This window comes from Cetorhinus maximus, chromosome 23 (assembly GCF_964194155.1).
Source record: "Cetorhinus maximus chromosome 23, sCetMax3.hap1.1, whole genome shotgun sequence".
NCBI lineage: Eukaryota > Metazoa > Chordata > Chondrichthyes > Lamniformes > Cetorhinidae > Cetorhinus > Cetorhinus maximus.
Genome location: NC_135901.1, coordinates 37,097,296 through 37,115,228, shown reverse-complemented (window position 1 = coordinate 37,115,228; position 17,933 = coordinate 37,097,296). Strand labels below are relative to the sequence as shown.

Genomic DNA, 17,933 nt, shown 5'->3' with positions numbered 1-17,933 from the left:
TGCACAAATCTAGAAAGTGAATTCTCTCCATTATACAATTTCAGATACAAACACTGATATTTGTGATCTCAACAATTAACACGTAAATTGAGTGGCAATTATAATATATACGGATAGGGTTTTTTGCATTCAGTTAGATCATGGCTGATGTGTACCTTAACTTCGTTGTTCCGCACTGGCTCAAGATCCTTTGTTGACTTTATCTGTAATGGCAATATTTGCAGTGATTTGTCTAAATGAAATGTTTGAAACGTTGGGAAATTATGCCCATTGCTAGTCATGTGGAGATTACATGTTCTCAACAATACATTTAATATTCATCTTTCTTTTAAATGTTGCTACAGTGTTATTATTTAGTCACTATTTTATACTCTGTACACGCAAAGGTTTAGAATATAATAAAATAAGCTGTGTGATGCTGAAATTCACCGTTGTTTTTTTTAAAAAAAACTGAGTGTCCCGCCTTTATTTCGAACGTTTGTTTTGCTTATACACTTTGTTCAAGTTTCCATTTGCTCCAATGATTACGTTAATGAAACTCACCCGTAAATATCGTTAATTATAAAACATCAAAAATAGAAATAACGAGAGATGCAATTCAATTGAACAATGAGCTCATTAACCCCCATTTATTACTGCAGATATTTAATTGACTAGAGCAACATAGACTGGGTGGTTGAAGAGAATTTGGGAAGTAATCCAGACCATTTATTAGGTCTAATTCAACAGCATATCAGATATTTAAACACGGTCCACATATATTCTTAGGTATTGAGTATTCACTCTTAGCAGCTATGTTCTGATAATTATTTTGTTGAATTAACAATCATCAATTTACTGAAGTGACGCTTATAATTCAATATAGTCCGATTTATTAACTGCGTTCTGTGGGAACACGGCTTGAGATGAATAGACTGTCATGCAACAAGGAACGAGAGATAAGTCCCGAACTTGGAGCAGCTGGAAATTATTGATTTATTCATGGCAAGTTGGCGCCTTTGGTTACGCCAGTTATTATTGACCATCCCTAATTTCCCTTAAAAGGTGGTGATGCACCGCCTTAATTAAATGCTGCGGCGAACGTGGTTTCTGTGTAAAAACATTTATGTTAGGAAGGCAGTTAGAGGGCTTTGGGCTAGCAGCATTGATGGAACAGCGACATATTTCCAAGTCAGGGTGGTGTGTGGTTTGGAGGGGAACTTGCAGTCGGTGATGTTCCATTTCATCTACAGCCGTTGTACTTCAAGGTGGCAGAGGTCACGCGTTTGAATCGTGCTGTCGATGGAGGCTTGGTGAGTTGCTGAAGTTCATTTTGTGTGGTACATACTGTTGTCACTACCTGTCGCTGATGGAGGGAGTAAATGTTTAAGGCGGTGGATAGGGTGCCATTGAAGGGAGCAACAATTCCTGGATGTTGCCGAGTTCCCTGCGTGCTGTTGGAGCTGCATTCATCTGGGCAAGTGGACAATATTCCATCACACTCCTGACTTGTGCCTTGTAGATCGTGGACAGCTCTTGGGGGGTGATGAGGTGAGTTTCTCACTGCTGAGTTCCTAGACTGTGAACTGCTCTTTTAGCCAAATTATTCATATGGATGGTACAGTTCAGTTTCTGTCAAATACTAATCCCCAGAATTCTGACATTGGGGGTTTCAGTGATAGTAATGTCATTGTTTGCCAAACGGAGGTGATTAGATTCTCTTATGTTGGAGTTGACCATTGCCTAATAATGGATCGAACGAATGTTCGTTTCAACTTATCAGGCCAAGTCTAGATGTTGTCCTGTTCTTGCTGCCCAAAGTCAGGAGCTGCTTCAGTATCTGTGGTGTGGATATTCATGTTGAACCTTGTACAATCATCAGCGAACATCCTCACTTCTGACCTTATGATGGAAGGAAGGTCATTGATGAAGCAGCGGAAGATTTTTGGGCCAAGATCACTATGCCGAGGAATTCCTGCAGGAATATCCTGGGACTGAGATGATTGACCTTCAAAAATCACAATGATCTTCTTTTGTGCTAAGTATGACTCTCACCAGTTTCCCATTGATTCCAGTTATTTTAGGGCTCCTTGATGCCACACTCGGTCAAATGATGCCTTGATGCCAACAGTAGTCACTCTCACCTCATCCCTTGAGTTCAATTCTGGTTCATATTTGGATCAAAAATGTAATGGGGCTCAGAGCTGAGAAGCGATGATGCAACACAAACTGAGTGTCAGTTAGCAGATGGTTGTTTATTAAGTACGTCTTTATGACACTGTTGAAAACACCTCCCATCACTTTGTTGATAACCAAGAGTAAACTGATGGCGGGGTAATTGGCCGTGTTGGCCGTGTTGGATTTTTCCCTTTTTGTGCACAAGCTAAAATTGGGCAACGTTCTACTTTGCAGGGTATATGCTAGTGTTCCAAATACACAGGAACAGCTTGGCTAGGGGTACAGCTAATTCCGGAGGACAAGACTTCGGCCCGATTGCTGGAATGTTGTCAAGGCCCCAAACCTTTGCAGTTTCGAGCACCTTCAGCAGTTTCTTCATGAAGTGGGGTGAATCGAATTGGCTGAAGACTGGCTCTTCTGATGCTGCTGACCTCAAGAGGAGGGTGAGGTCAACCATCTACTGGGCATTTCTGGCTGAAGATAGATGCAAATGATTCAGCTTTGTCTTTTGCACTGTTGTTCTGGTCTCGCCCATTATTGGTGATGAGAATATTTATGGATTCTCATCCTCTTGTTAGTTGTTGACTTATCAAAGCCCTTTTATGACTGGTTATGGCAGGACTGCAGACCTTCAATATGATACATTGGTTGCGTGATCACTTATCTCTCTCTCTCACATGCTGTTTCTGCTCTTTGGCAATCAAGTATCTTGTGTTCTCACTTCGACATGTTGACACTTCAATTTTAGGCCTGCCTGATCCTGCTCAAGCCATTCCCTCCTCAACTCTTCATTCAACCAGAGTGGATCCACTGATTTGATGGTAGTGGTGCAGTGGGCTATTTGCCGGGCCTCGAGGTTATAGATTGCGGTTGAATAGAATTCCACTGGTGCTGATGGTCCACATTGCCTCATGAATGGCCAGTTTAAAGTTGCAAGATGTGTTGAAAATCAATCCCAAATAGTACAGTGGTAGGTGCCATACAACAGGAATCTCTCTGGTAAGTGTTTCGGAAGATTGAATTTAGATTAGCAGTCACACTCTGATATGAAACCTAGGCATTCTAGTTAAGAAGCCTAGTTAACAGAACCACCTATGTCACTTTCAGTTATCAGTCAGCCAACTGGAAGTTGCTACCTGTTATTTACTACAGCAGAAAGCTGACTTAACATTTGCACCTTGGTTTGAGCCATCTGCTCTCTCGAGAGAAGTGTACAGAGTGAGACGACAAAGTGAGATGACAAGGCTTGCCTGCGACGAGGAACAAATGCCAATTTAGGAATTTGGTGTAAGTGAGAAATCGGTGCAAAGGAAGAAGGAGGTTCCTTTTTTGTACCATTCTGGGGCCTTCAGTAGCTGGTAGGTTTTTTTCTGCCAAAAAACTATGGGGCATAACTTGCTATTAGTTTAGCTGTATCAATTAGTATCTATTTGATTTGTCAATTAAATAAGAATATTCAGACATGACAGCAATGCTGGTGTGCTGTAACTCAAAAACGTCAGAATCTGTGGAATGATTGCAATCCCAAAAAACTAAATCTGTGGCAAGTGACTTCGCCTCTGTTCTGTTGAGCAATGTTGTGGTTTCTGCGGTACACAGATACCTCAATCAAGAAGATTGGTAACACAATTATGTGGGCTCTTTTATTTCAAGGGGTGAAACCACATGCACCAATCTCTCAAAGTCCCTTGACAGGTTCTGTCTCTCGAGGTGCTCATATCTTCAGCGTGATGATTAATTGAGCATATACATCACAATCTCTCTGATGGTGTATAGTAGTTTTAGATACGCTCCTTAAAGGCATTCCAAAACAAGCAGCAGCCAGAGTCCCAGACGTTGTGTCGCATCATGGAGGGGGGATTGCTTCCTGGACATTGTGTTCCACCAGGCACTCTCACCCCTTTGGTTAGGTAGAAAGTTAGAGTCTTTGGATGACCAGGGACAGCGGGTTATGACTGTGAGATAGGCAGGGCTCAGGATGCTGTGGATACTGTTGGGGGGTTCTGAGCCCATCAATTTGCCCAAGAGACCGACGTGCTTGCAACCTATTTGAATGAGCAGAAAGACTGCAGTTTGTAGAACAAACTGAGGATGGCACCAGGGTGCAGGATAGCATTCAATGGGTGTGGGGTGGTAAGGGGCAGCGGAGTGGGAGGTGGAAAGTAATGTAGAACTGCCAGAGCAAAGTACAGTTAGGTGTAGACGCTGTCATTTGCAGCTGCGGCTTGAAGCTCAGAAGGTTGTGCTTAATCATTGAGGGAGTAACATGTGCTGTCGATGTAGGGGAACTGGTGAATATACTGTGCTTAGATTTGCAGAAGGCATTTGATAAAGTGCCAGATCAGATGTTATTGCGTAAAATAAAAGCTCTCATGGTATAAGGGATAACATATTGGCATGGGTAGAAGATTGACTGGCTAACGGGAAGCAGAGAGGAGGCATAAATGGGCCTTTTCAGCTTGTCAGAATGTAACAAGTGTTGTGCCACAGGGGTCAGTGCTGTGACTTCAACTGTACATAATGTATATAAATGACTTCGATGAAGTGATGGGTGGGAATGTTGCCATATTTGCTGATGCTGCAAAGTTAGGTCAGAAGCACAGTTGTGAAGAGGGCATAAGGAGGCTACAAAATACAAATAGGTTAAGTAAGTGGGAAAAGATCTGGCAAATATAGAATAATGTGGGAAAATGTGAAATTGTCCATTTCGTCAGGAAGAGTTAAAGAGAGGCACATTATCTAAATGTTGAGAGATTGTAGAACTTTGAGGTGCAGAGTGATCTGGGTGACTTAGTGCATGAATCACAAAAGGCTAGTATGCAGCACATCAAGTAATTAGGAAAACTAATAGAATGTTATCATTAATTGGGAGGGAATTGATCACATAAGTAGGGAAGTTAAGCTTCAGTTATACAGGACACTAGTGACACCACGCCAGGACTGCTGTGCACAGTGTTCATCACGTTTTTTGAGGAAGGGTGTAAATGTGTTGGAAGCAGTTCAGAGAAGGCTTACCAAGCTAATACATGGAATGGGCGGGTTGTCTCATGAGGATATGTTGGAAAGGCTAGGCTTGTATCCGCTGAAGTTTAGAAGAGTAAGAGGTGACTTGGCTGAAACATAGAAGGCCCTGAGGGGTCCTGACAGGGTGGATGTGGAGAGGATTTTTCCTCTTGTAGGAGAATCTATAACTCAAGGTAACTGTTAAGAAAAACGGAGTCGCCCATTTCAAACGGAGATGAAGGGATTATTAATTTCTCCCAGAGGGTCATGCGTCTTTGGTACCCTCTTCTGGAAAAGGCGTTAGAAGCAGAGTATTTGAATATTTTAAAGGATTAGGTGGATAGATTCTTGGTAAGCATGGGGTTGTTAGGCAATTTCCGGTAGGCGGGATGCAGTTTTGAGGTTACTATCAGATCAGTCATGGTCTTATTGATTGGCGGAGCAATTTAGAGAGGCCGAATAACCTTCTCCTGCTCCTTGTTCTTATGTTCGTATAACTGCTCATTTCCAGGGTGATGGACAGTGCCTCGCGGCTTCAGGCAAAGGTGAAGTGGTGGGGATGGGGGGGTGGGGAAAGGGGGAGATACAGTTACTGTGGTAGAATTAGGAATTAAATTCTTCTAAGTGAGTAGTTAGAATCGAAATTAAAATGCAGAAGATCAAAGCCAATCTGACCGACATGATATTAACATAGATTCAAAAAGAATAGAGAATTCATCTCCTGGCTCAAAGAGTGGTGTGTGAATAAGGGGTCTCAATTCATGGGGTAGCGGCACAAGCACCCATTAAAGACAGGATTGTTCAATTGGCACAGGTTGTGCTGAAACAGGACTTGGGGGCGTGTCATGGTGAATTGTATAACTAGGGATTCTGGTATAGCGTCAAATGTCGGGTGGGAGCATGGTCTGTGTGAAGGGAGATTTAGAAATATGAAGATAAAACTCAAGGCAATGGAACAAACTAAAAACCAGGTGTGGCTATGGGTACCCGCATGGGCCCCAGCTATGCCTGTCTCTTTATGGGGTATGTGGAACATTCCTTGTTCCAGTCCTACTCCAGTCCCCTCCCACAACTCTTTCTCCGGTACATCAATAATTACTTCGGTGCTGCTTCATGCTCTCGTCAGGACCTGGAAAAATGTATTAATTTTTCTTCCAATCTCCACCCCTCCATCTTTCACATGGTCCATCTCTGAAACTTCCCTTCCCTTCCTTGACCTCTCTGTCTCAATTTCTGGTGATAGACTGTCCACCAATATCCATTACAAGCCTACCGACTCCCACAGCTACCTCGACTACAGCTCCTCACACCCCGCTTCCTGTAAGGATTCCATCCCATTCTCTCAGTTCCTTCGCCTCCGTCGCATCTGTTCTGATGAGGCTACCTTCAAAAACAGTTCCTCTGACATGTCCTCCTTCCTTAACCGAGGTTTTCCACCCATGGTCGTTGTCAGGGCCCTCAACCGTGTCCGGCCCATCTCCCGCGCATCCGCCCTCACACCTTCTCCTCCCTCCCAGAAACATGATAGGGTCCCCCTTGTCCTCACATCACCCCACCAGCCTCCGCATTCAAAGGATCATCCTCCGCCATTTCCGCCAACTCCAGCATGATGCCACCACCAAACATATCTTCCCTTCACCCCCCCAGCGGCATTCCATAGGGATCGTTCCCTCCGGGACACCCTGGTCCACTCCTCCATCACCCCCTACTCCTCAACCCCCACCTATGGCACCTCCCCATGCCCACGCAGAAGATACAACACCTGCCCCTTCACTTCTTCTCTCCTCACCGTCCAAGGGCCCAAACACTCCTTTCAAGTGAAGCAGCATTTCACTTGCATTTCCCCTAACTTAGTCTACTGCATTCGTTGCTCCCAATGCGGTCTCCTCTACATTGGAGAGACCAAACATAAACTGGGCGACCGCTTTGCAGAACACCTTCGGTCTGTCCGCAAGAAAGACCCAAACCTCCCTGTCGCTTGCCTTTTTAACACTGCACCCTGCTCTCTTGCCCACATGTCTGTCCTTGGCTTGCTGCATTGTTCCAGTGAAGCCCAACGCAAACTGGAGGAACAGCACCTCATCTTCCGACTAGGCACTTTACAGCCTTCCGGACTGAATATTGAATTCAACAACTTTAGATCTTGAACTCCCTCCCCCATCCCCACCCCCTTTCCGTTTCTTCCCCCTCCCTTTTGTTTTTTCCAATAATTTATATAGATTTTTCTTTTCCCACCTATTTCCATTATTTTTAAATCTATACCTGTAATGCCCTGTCAGCCTTTCCACCCCACCCCCACTAGAGCTGTACCTTGAGTGTCCTGCCATCCATTCTTAATTAGCACATTCTCTTAGATAATATCACCACCTTTAACACATCTTTGTTCCTTTGTCTGTGACATCTTTTGATTATCTGCTCCTATCACTGCTTGCTTGTCCCTACTACCACTCCCCACCCCAACTTCTCTCCCCCCACACCACCTCCCACCTTAAACTAGCTTATATTTCACCCCTCTCCTAACTTTACTCAGTTCTGCTGAAGGGTCATGAGGACTCGAAATGTCAACCCTTTTCTTCTCCACCGATGCTGCCAGACCTGCTGAGTTTTTCCAGGTAATTCTGTTTTTGTTTTGGATTTCCAGCATCCGCAGTAGTTTTTTGTTTTTAAAAACCAGCAGAGCGGATCAGGAAGGTGGGAAGAGTTGAACAGTAATCCTGCATCAGGAAGTGCAAAAATAACATTCAGGCAATAGTAGCCAACATGAAATTAACTTATCCTTATCAGAATGCAAAAAACACCCACAATACGATAAGTCGATGAGCTATTGTCACAAATCGAGATAAATGATTAACAGCTATCCTTCAATACAGAAACATAGCTGCATGGTGACCAAGGTTGTGGAATAAATATTCCAGGCTATGCAATATTTCTAAAATGCAGACTGAATTGCCAAGGGGGACTGATAGTAAATGATGACATAAGGACCTTAGTGAACAAGGGTCTTGGATCAGAAGATCATGCAGTGGAATCTGGTTAGGTGAATATTTTGGACAAAGAGAGTCAGTAAACGCTGATGGGAGTAGCTTAGGCATCAATTAGGAAAAGCTAACAGTTGCACAGAGCATTAAACAAGAAATTGTTGGAACGTGTCACAAAGGCAATTTAATAAAACTGAGGAACGCTATTCCTCATAAAAATAGGGCATAACAAAGTGACAAGGGTCGTCAAGAAGATGAGTATTTCTTGGAACAATGCATTGCGGAAAATGAGACAAAGTTAACGAGTAATCTCATTGTTAAAGATCCACTGGGAGATCGTGATCACAATGAACTTAACTTCCATGTTAAGCATGAGAGCGACATATTCTACCAAAAAGTAACATTCAATTTAAACAAAACCAATTCTTTAGGAATGAGGAGAGTGCTGAGTAAGTGTGGTTGGGGAAATAGAATTACAACTATGGTAGTAAATGAACAGTGGGAACCATTTCAAGGAACAATTCAGATTTGTCGACAAAATTCATTCTATTAAAAAACCAAAAACTCAGCAAGAAAAATCACATCCGAGTATTACTCAGGAAGTTAAGTTAGTATCAGATTAAAAAGAAAAACTGATAATGTTGCAAAGAGTAGGAGCAAGGCTGAGGATTGAGATTGTATTACAAAGCATGAAAGGGTCAGCCGAAAGTTGTTAAAAAGATGGGAAAGCGTTCAATTTCAGAGCAAATTAGAGAGGAGCATAAAAATAGATTGTAAAAACTTTCAGAAGTTAAAAAAAATGAAAGTAGCTGAAGTAAACACTTACTAGTGTCAGGGGAAATTGTTACGGGGAATGATGTAATGGCAGAGACACTGCACAGATAGGTTGTGTGCAGCTTCAAAATGGAAATCACAAGATGCTCAACAAAAATATTGGTTAACATAAGTGCTTATAAGAGTGAATAAATTAAGGTAATTTATATCAACAGAAAAATTACTGAAGAAAAAAAAAACGGAAGTCCGACAAGTTCCCAGGGCCTGATGGCTTATAACCTGGGTCCCTAAAAGTGCCAGATACAGAGACAGTGGATGTCCTGGCATTTAATTTTCATTCACAGGATGTGGGTTTCGCTGGCTGGACCAGCATTTATTGCCCATTCCTAATTGCCCTTGAGCTGGTGAGCGACCCTTTGGAAACTCTGCATTCCATGTGGTGTAGGTGCAACCAACGGTGCTGGTAGGGAGGGAGTTCCAGGAATTTCACCCAGCGACAGTGAAGGAAAGGCGATATATTTCCAAGTCAGGATGGTGAGTTTCCTGGAAGGGAAATTCCAGGTGGTGGCGTTCCCCTATATCTGCAGCCCTTGTCTTTCTAGATGGCAGTGCTTCTGTCCTTGGAAGGTGCTGTTGAATGAGCCTTGTTGAATTCCTGCAGTACATCTAGTAGATGGTGCACACTGCTGCTACTGTGCTGTAGGGGGTAAATGTTCGTGGATGTGATGCCAATCAAGTGGGCGGTTTTCCTGGATGGTCTCCAGCTTCTTGAGTGCTGTGGGAGCTGCACTCATGCAGGCATGTGGAGAGTATCCAATTACACTCCTGATTTGTGCTTTGTAGATTGATGGACAGGCTTTGGGGAGTCAGGAAGTGAGTTTCTCGCCCCAGGATTCCTAGCCTGTGGCTTGATCTTGTAGTCTGTGTATTTATATGCCTATTCTAGTTCAATTTCTGGTCAATGTTAACCCCCAGGATGTTGATACCTGGGGGATTCTGCGATGGTAGTACCATTGCGCCTCAAGAGGCGGTGGCTAGATTCTCCCTTGTTGCTGATGGACATCGCGTGTCATTTGAGTGGCGTGCTTGTTACTTGATACTTGTCAGTCCAAGCCAGGTTATTGTACAGGTCTTGCTGCATTTGGACACGAACTGCTTCAGCATCAGAGGAGTCGCGAATTGTGTATTAACATTGTGGAATCATCAGCAAACACGCCCACCTCTGACCTTATGATGAAACGAAGGTCTTTGATGAAGCAGCTGAAGATGGTTGGGCCGAGGACAGTACACTGAGGAACCCAGTGTTGTAGATGTACTGGAACAGCTTGGCTAGTGGCGTGGCAAGTTTTGGATTACGAGTCTTCAGTTCTATTGTCGGAATATTTTCAGGGACCATCGCCTTTGTACAATCCAGAGCCTTCAGCCTTTTCTTCAGATCACATGGCGTGAATTGAATTGGCTGAATACTGGCATCTGTGATTCTGGGGACGTCCAGACGAGGCCGAGATGGGTCATCCACTGTGCAGCTCTGGCTGAAGATTGAAGCAAATGCTGCAGCCTTATCTATTGCACTGATGTGCTGGGCTCCTCCATCATTGAGGATGGGAATGCTTGTGCAAACCTCCTCCTGCAGTGAGTTGTTTAATTGTCCACCACGATTCACGACTGGATGTGGCAGGACTGCAGTACTTAGATCTGATCCATTGGTTGTGGGATCGCTTAGCTCTGCCTATCACTTGCTGATTGTGCGGTTTGGCACGCAAGTAGTCCTGTGTTATAGTTCCACCAGGTTGACACCTCTTTTTTAGGTTCTTGTACTGACATGCACTCCTGAATTCTTCATTGAACCAGGGTTGCTCCCCTGGCTTGATGGTAATGATAGAGTAGGCTCGTGGACTCACAGAACAGCACAGAAGGAGGCCATTTGGCCCATCGTATCTGCGCCAGTCGGCAAAGATCTGACAACACTAATCCCATTTTCCAGTGCTTGGCCCACGGCCCCGGAGACCATGGCAACTCAAGTGAATATTTAAATACTTCTTAAATGTTATGCGATTTTCTGACTCAATCACCGCTTCAGGCAGTGAATTACAGACTCCCACCACCCCCTGGGTGAAAGAATTTCTCCTCAACTCTCGTCTCAGCCTTCTACCTCTTACATTAAATCTGTGCCCCCTAGTTTTTGACCCCTCTACTGATGGAAAAAGTGCCTTCCTATCCACCCTATCTATGCCACTCATTCTTATATTCATCTATCAGGTCCCCTCTCAACATTTGCGGCTCTGAGTAAAACAAACCCAGCCTATGCAATCTTTCCTCAAAGCTCAGACCCTGCAGCCCAGTGGATCCTCTCTAGTGCAATCACATCTTTCCTATAATGTGACCAGAACTGCACGCAGTATTCCAGTGGTGGTCTAACCAGCATCTTATACAATTACAGAATAAAGTCCCTGCTCTCGTATTCTATGCTTCAGCTAATAAAATCAGTGTCCTATATGCCTTTATTATGCTGGGCCATGAGGGTACATATTGCACTCGAGTACAATTCTGCTGCTGCTAATGGGCCACAGCACCATATGGATACCCAGTCTTCACTTGCTAGATCTGTTCGAAATCTACCACATTTAGGTAGTGCCACAAAACACGATGGGGGGTGTTAGGGGAGAATATAGGGGGGCATTAAGAACTTATTGAAAGGGAATGGAGTACTTAAAATATCCAAGCAGCCTATGCCTGCAAGTATAGTTAAAGGCCAGGCTGGACAGAGAGGAATCTGAACCTTGCACACCCTCAGAGCCTGTGACCATCAGCAAGGTTAGGCCGAACAGAGAGGAATGCAAATGTGATAGATTGGGTTTTGGAGGAGTAAGACCAGAGCCTTAGGTTGAAAAACAACCAAGATTGGGTCTGTTTATAGCAGATAGAGAAATAACAGATGGTACTAGTTGAGTTGGGAGGGAAGGTCTCCGCTGGGGGTGAAAGTAGGGACAGATGATGCCTGTACTTTGGTACCTTTGTTACTAGAGATATATCTGTTTAATGTAAACCAATATGTTGATGGGATCGGAATCTGGAAACTGTTCTTGTACGTGATCAATAATGTATAAATATGGTGAACACTTTTAGTTTAGCAGAGTGCTATCTCAAGCTGCATTGGGATGGTTCTCTCCTTTCAATTGCTCAAATAAAGGATCGTGACCTGTACCTGAGACTCCTGTGGTCCGTTTGTCAAAGTGACCACAACAGTTTGGTGTAGTCGGCAGGATACTTGGACCGGATCCTCGGGGCAGCTCTGCAAAGTGGGTGAGTATATTTATTTACCACCCGTAGTTAGTGCAGTAAGCCTACCCGAGAACAGTCCGGTCAAGTATCAAAGAATCGGGAGGAGGACTCAGGACAGGAGATAGGAGGCGCCCGGTTAGGAGGCGGAGCCGCGCAGGCGGGATAGCGGTGCCAAAGCCGTGCAGGAAGGCCAGACCACTACCAAACAGAGGAGGTAGAGCCGTGCTGGCGGGTTACTGCTTGAAATATAACCATAACCAGAGCCGCGCAAGGAGGCCAGACCCCAGTTAAGCGGAGGCGGAGTCGGAACCGTGCTGGCGTGTTACGGTTTGAAATAAGCCTGAGCCAAAGTGCGCAGGGAGGCCAGGCCCCAGTGAAATACCGCAAGTAAGTAAGTTGTTAGGGCTGTGCAAATGCACCGCGCAGAGATAGACGGGAATATGAACAGAGTGCCGTCAGGGAAACAGAACAGTGCTATGGAACTCAACTAGGGAACCGCGGACTCCATTACGAGGTTCATAGCGGAACAGCAGTCCAAAGTAATCACAAAAATGCAGAACGAGGGGTAGAATCCACAGGGAACCCCCAGAGTACAAAAACAATGTTGTATAAAGCAGAAAAAGGAAGAGGAAAAGAAAGGGGTGATGGTCATTATTATCTTGCAATTGTGCAGATGGATTAATACTAAGTTCCAGTCGATCAGAGAGAGAGAGACAAACTCAGATTCAGGACAGATCAGAGCAGTGGCGGCAGCTTGTAGTGATACTGATCAAGAGGAAGAGAGCTCCAAAGGAGAACTCTATGATGGAGTTGGGACAAAACCGCCCTCATACGAATCAACCGCACCACTTTGCCTATTGAATCCCATGGCCCCTGTGGCAGTAGCTGTTAGGACAAGTAAAGCCAGGAAAGGCTAATAAAAAACCGAAGGGAGAAAGGGGGCTGAGGAATAGGGGGAGGATGAGGAGATGGAGAGCGTTATGAAGAAAGTTAAGCACGTACCATTCAGCCCGGGGGAGAAGCAGGTTTTGCTTAAAGAACTGCTGAGACTTGAAACTCGGCATAACAACCCAGATTTTTGAACCAAACTGGGGGAAATGCAAGATTTCCATGCAATGTACCCCCTTGATACCCAAACACTGGTGAAGGCGAAATGCCAGCGGATATTTGGGGAAGATTGCCCATACAGTTTAGAAGTGGTGACTGGGCGAAACCTGGGGACATCCCAGATCGGGAGAAGGCGACAGCCCTGCACAGGGACTTTGAGGAGGCAGTTAAGGAAGCCTTGTTGAAAGGAAGAACAAGGACAGTGGATCAGTTAACGTGGAGACAATGACAATGTGCATCCCTGTGCCCCGGATCATTATGCGCTCATCCTTCCATAAGCAATGGTTAAGCTATGTCGCAAAATGAAATCAATTAACATTCAGCACTGCTGTGGCTGTTGGGAAAACAATGCTGACCTCACTGTTGGGCATAAATACCTGGTGTATAATGTCCGGTGTGGTATTACGAGATTTTCCTGCAAATGAGGAAGGATGATTGGGACCCGAAAGCTCTGCTACTGAATTTTCTGTAACATAAAAATGAATTGATCTAAGTTAAAAGAGCTGGTTGTGCTGAAGAGAGAGAGAGAGAGAGAAAAGGGGGGTACCCCTAGGGGGTTAATAAGCACTGAGAGGTAGTAGCAGGGGAAATGCGAGCTTTCGTCAGTTTGATGGACCCTATAGGCTTTGAGATCCCTTTATTTCCCCCATTGCTATTTGAAGTTTCATTTAGATTATGAGAGTTTTAAGTCAAGTTAAGGATACAGGAATATAAATACATACTTCTAAACGTATGTTTGTTTGTGTGCAAGGAAGCATTTGTATAGAATCATAGAACCATATGAAATTTACTGCACAGAAGGAGGCCATTCGGCCCATCTTGTCCATGCCAGCACGAGGACACTCAGGTGCCCTTTCTAATCCCACCTTCCGGCACCCGGCCCATAGCCCTGCAGCTTACAACACTTTAGGTGCAGATCCAGGTACTTTGTAAAAGAGTTTAAAGTTTCTGCCTATACCACCAACTTGGGCAGCGAATTCCAGATACCCACTACCCTCTGCGTAAAAAAGTTCTTCCCCATGACCCAACGACACCTTCTGCCACTTATCTTGAATCTATGCTCCCTGGATCTAGAATTCTCCATCAAGGGAAACAATTTTATCCTGTCCACTCTATCTGTTACCCTCATAATTTTGTACACCTCAATCAAGTCACCTCTCAGCCTTCTTTGTTCTAAGGAAAATAACCCCAACCTATCCAATCTCTCCTCGTACCTACATTTTTCTAACCCCGGCAACATTCTTGTAAACCTCCTTTGCACTGTCTCTAGACCTATTACGTCCTTCCTGTAATGTGGTGACCAGAACTGCACACAATACTCCAGTTGTGGCCTCACCAGTGTTTTATACAATTCCAACATTATATCCTTACTTTTATATTATATACCTCAGCCAATGAAGGAGAGCATTCCATATGCCTTCTTTACAACCTTGTCTACTTGAACTGCTGCCTTCAGGGACCTGTGTATTTGTACGCCAATATCTCTCACTTCATCTACCCCTCTTAGTATATTCACATTTATTCTGTGATCCCTGTAACTGTTTGACCTCCCTAAATGTATGACCTCACACTCCTCTATGTTAAAATCCATCTGCCACTTTATCACCCACTCCACCAACCCATCTATAACATTTTGGAGATTATGGCTATCCTCTACACTATCCACTACTCGGCCAATCTTTGTGTCATCTGCAAATTTCCCAATCGTGCCCCCCATGTTCACGTCCAAATCGTTAATATATAACACAAACAGCAGGAGTCCCAACACCGAGCCCTGTGAAACACCACTTGAGACAAATTTCCATTCGTAAGGGCATCCATCGACCATTACCCTTTGTTTCCCGTTACAAAGCCAACCTTTTGTCCAGTTTTCCATATTACCCTGAATCCCATGGGCTTTTACTTTCCTGACCAATCTGCCATGTGGGACCTTGTCAAATGCCTTGATAAAATCCATGTACACAACATCCGCTGCACTACCTTCATCAACCCTTCTTGTCACTTTTTCAAACAATTCAATCAAATTTGTGAGGCAAGACCTTCCTTTGACAAATCCATGCTGACCATCCCTGAGTAGCCCATGCCTTTCCACATGACGATTAATCCTATCTCTCAGGATTGATTCTACTAATTTTCTCACCACCGATGTAAGACTAACTGGCCTATAATTGTTTGGCATTTCCTTTGATCCCTTTTTAAACAATGGAACTACGTTTGCATTTGTCCAGTCCTCCGGTACCTCCCCTGTATCTAATGAAGATTGGAAAATCAACCTCAGAGCATCTGCTATCTCCTCCCTGACTTCCTTCAGCAGCCTCGGAAACAATCCATCCGGCCCTGGCGACTTATAAACTTTCATGGATTTCAACCATTCCAGTACTTCCTCTCTCTTTATGACTATCCCGTCCAATATCTCGTAGTGTTCCTCCTGGACTACTGTATCTACGTCCTCCCTTTCCTTTGTAAACACGGAGACGAAATATTCATTCAAAACCCTTACCACAGCCTCTGCATCTGCACAGAAGTTTCCATCTTCATCTCTGATAGGTCCCACTTTTTCCTTAATTAATAATGTATTGGTAAAACATCTTTGGGTTATCTTTAACTTTACTGGCTAATCTTTTTTCATGCCCTCTCTTTGATTTCCTTATTTCCTTTTTTACTTGTCCCTGCATTTCCTATATTCGTGTAGGCTATCTGCAGTGCTTAGTTCTTTGTGCCTACTGTACGCTTTCTTTTTATGTTTGATCTTCCCCTGTATTCCTCTAGACAACCAGGGAGGTCTAGATTTAGCAGTACCACTCGTATTTTTGACGGGGACATATCTACTTTGTACAATTAGGATCTCGCTTTTTAGTGCTTCCCACTGGTTTTCCACTGTTTTATCCTCCAGCATTGCTGTCCAGTCCACCTCAGACAAGTCCCTTCTCATTTCTGCAAAATTTGCCTTCGCCCAGTTCAAGCCTTTTACTCCTGCCTTATCTCTGTCCTTTTCCATGGTAATGCTAAATCTAACTGAATTGTGATCACTGTCCCCGATATTGTCGCCAACTGTCACATCACCAACTTGCCCATCTTCGTTCCCCAAGACAAGGTCTAGAATTGCATCTCCTCTCGTTGGGTTTGTCACTGATTGGTTGCAAAAACTTTCCTGGACACACTGCCTGAATATTTCTCTCACAGTGCCCCATATGTTGTTTGAATCTCAGTTGATATTAGGATAGATGAAGTTTCCTACTATAATTGCCCTCTTGTTCTTACAAGCAGAAATTTGCCTCCATATTTGTGCTTCTCACATATGTGAGCTTTATGTGTTTTGTTCCGTAAATTGTCATTTGTATGTGTAACTCAGCACTTTAGGGTTGAAATGCCCATGTTAGAGTAAAGGAAAAGTACACTAAAATATTCCAAAGTTTTTGAGTATGAGGATTGAGTTGAGATTTCTGGCAAAAAGGATCGCAATTTGAAGGTATCATGAAGCTAGGTAGGGTTTGATGAACCAATCTTTGTACCTAAAACCCCCTTGCAGACTAGCATCACCAGCTTCCAAGTTGATTGGGATTGATACAGACGAGTTGCATTAACTGATAAGAGTTTGTATTCTAAATTATGAAGGAAAAAAAGGCTACCTGAAGTTCAAGGAATTCTAGGAAAACAAAAATGCATAAACACAAGGTCTAAGTGGTTCCAATGGATAAAAGGGGGTTTCCTTTGAAGAGATGAATTCAAAATGAAAGGAAATCTGCATGCGAACAGCACTGTTATTTGAAGTTGGGACATGGCTTGAGATGTAAACTGCAGTATAATTTAACAGGTTACTTCGAATAACGAGGATGCTATCCAAGGGTAAAGAATATGTCAATAAACATACTGGAATTATAACTTGGATACAAATCAATACACATAAGAAAGAGGTAGTTTTAATTTTGATAGCGTAAATTACATTTCTTACAAAGTTTAAAATGTTGAGGTTTGGATCCTGATAATTTCTCAAAAGGGAATTTTCATTTTAAAAGGTTTGACTACAATTGTCACTAATTCAAATGCTGCAATTTTTTGTATTTGTAAGGCAGTTCCCAACATATGAATCTATGCTCAAGACCTTTACAACGTTTGGCAGAAATCCAATTTTTGGCTGAGTTAATAAATCTGGGATAATTCTAAGAAACGGGTCAGACACAATTTAGTGGGTTACTTTTGAGACAATAAAATGTTGTTTGAGAAGAAGATAAGGAACATATCAATGCCTGATTTCTGTTTTTAAAACTGTTATATTTTATTTATTTTAAAGTCTCTCCAGGCAACATGAACAAGATAAGATGGTAGCTGTTGCATGTGTAAAATGGCATGAGGCAAGTAGGAGAAATGGTTAGGAAAAGAGAACACTATATACAAACTGTTTTAAGGGAACTAAATTTGATAATCTGGCCATCAGCATTGGAAACGCACGGGGGAGAGAAGCAAAGATCTAGAGACAGAGATGATCTTCGGTGACATGGAATAGTTAATACGGCCTAAAGAGCAAGGAAACATTATAAACGATCAAGAAAATAGAGAAACTGACATCAAGAGAACCTTAGGATCATCATGGTCAGGGGAAAAAAACTTAGAGGTAAAACTATGTGGAATCTG

General features: G+C 43.5%; 1 protein-coding gene and 1 long non-coding RNA gene across 2 annotated transcripts in view; one reads left to right on the top strand and one right to left on the bottom strand.

Moving 5' to 3' along the window:
- LOC144697569 (uncharacterized) overlaps positions 1 to 17,933 on the bottom strand; it is a 721,063-nt gene that overhangs the window by 428,238 nt on the left and 274,892 nt on the right. The gene's annotated exons all lie outside the window — the stretch shown is intronic.
- Positions 1 to 17,933, top strand: part of LOC144697492 (uncharacterized) — a 756,645-nt gene that overhangs the window by 472,219 nt on the left and 266,493 nt on the right. The gene's annotated exons all lie outside the window — the stretch shown is intronic.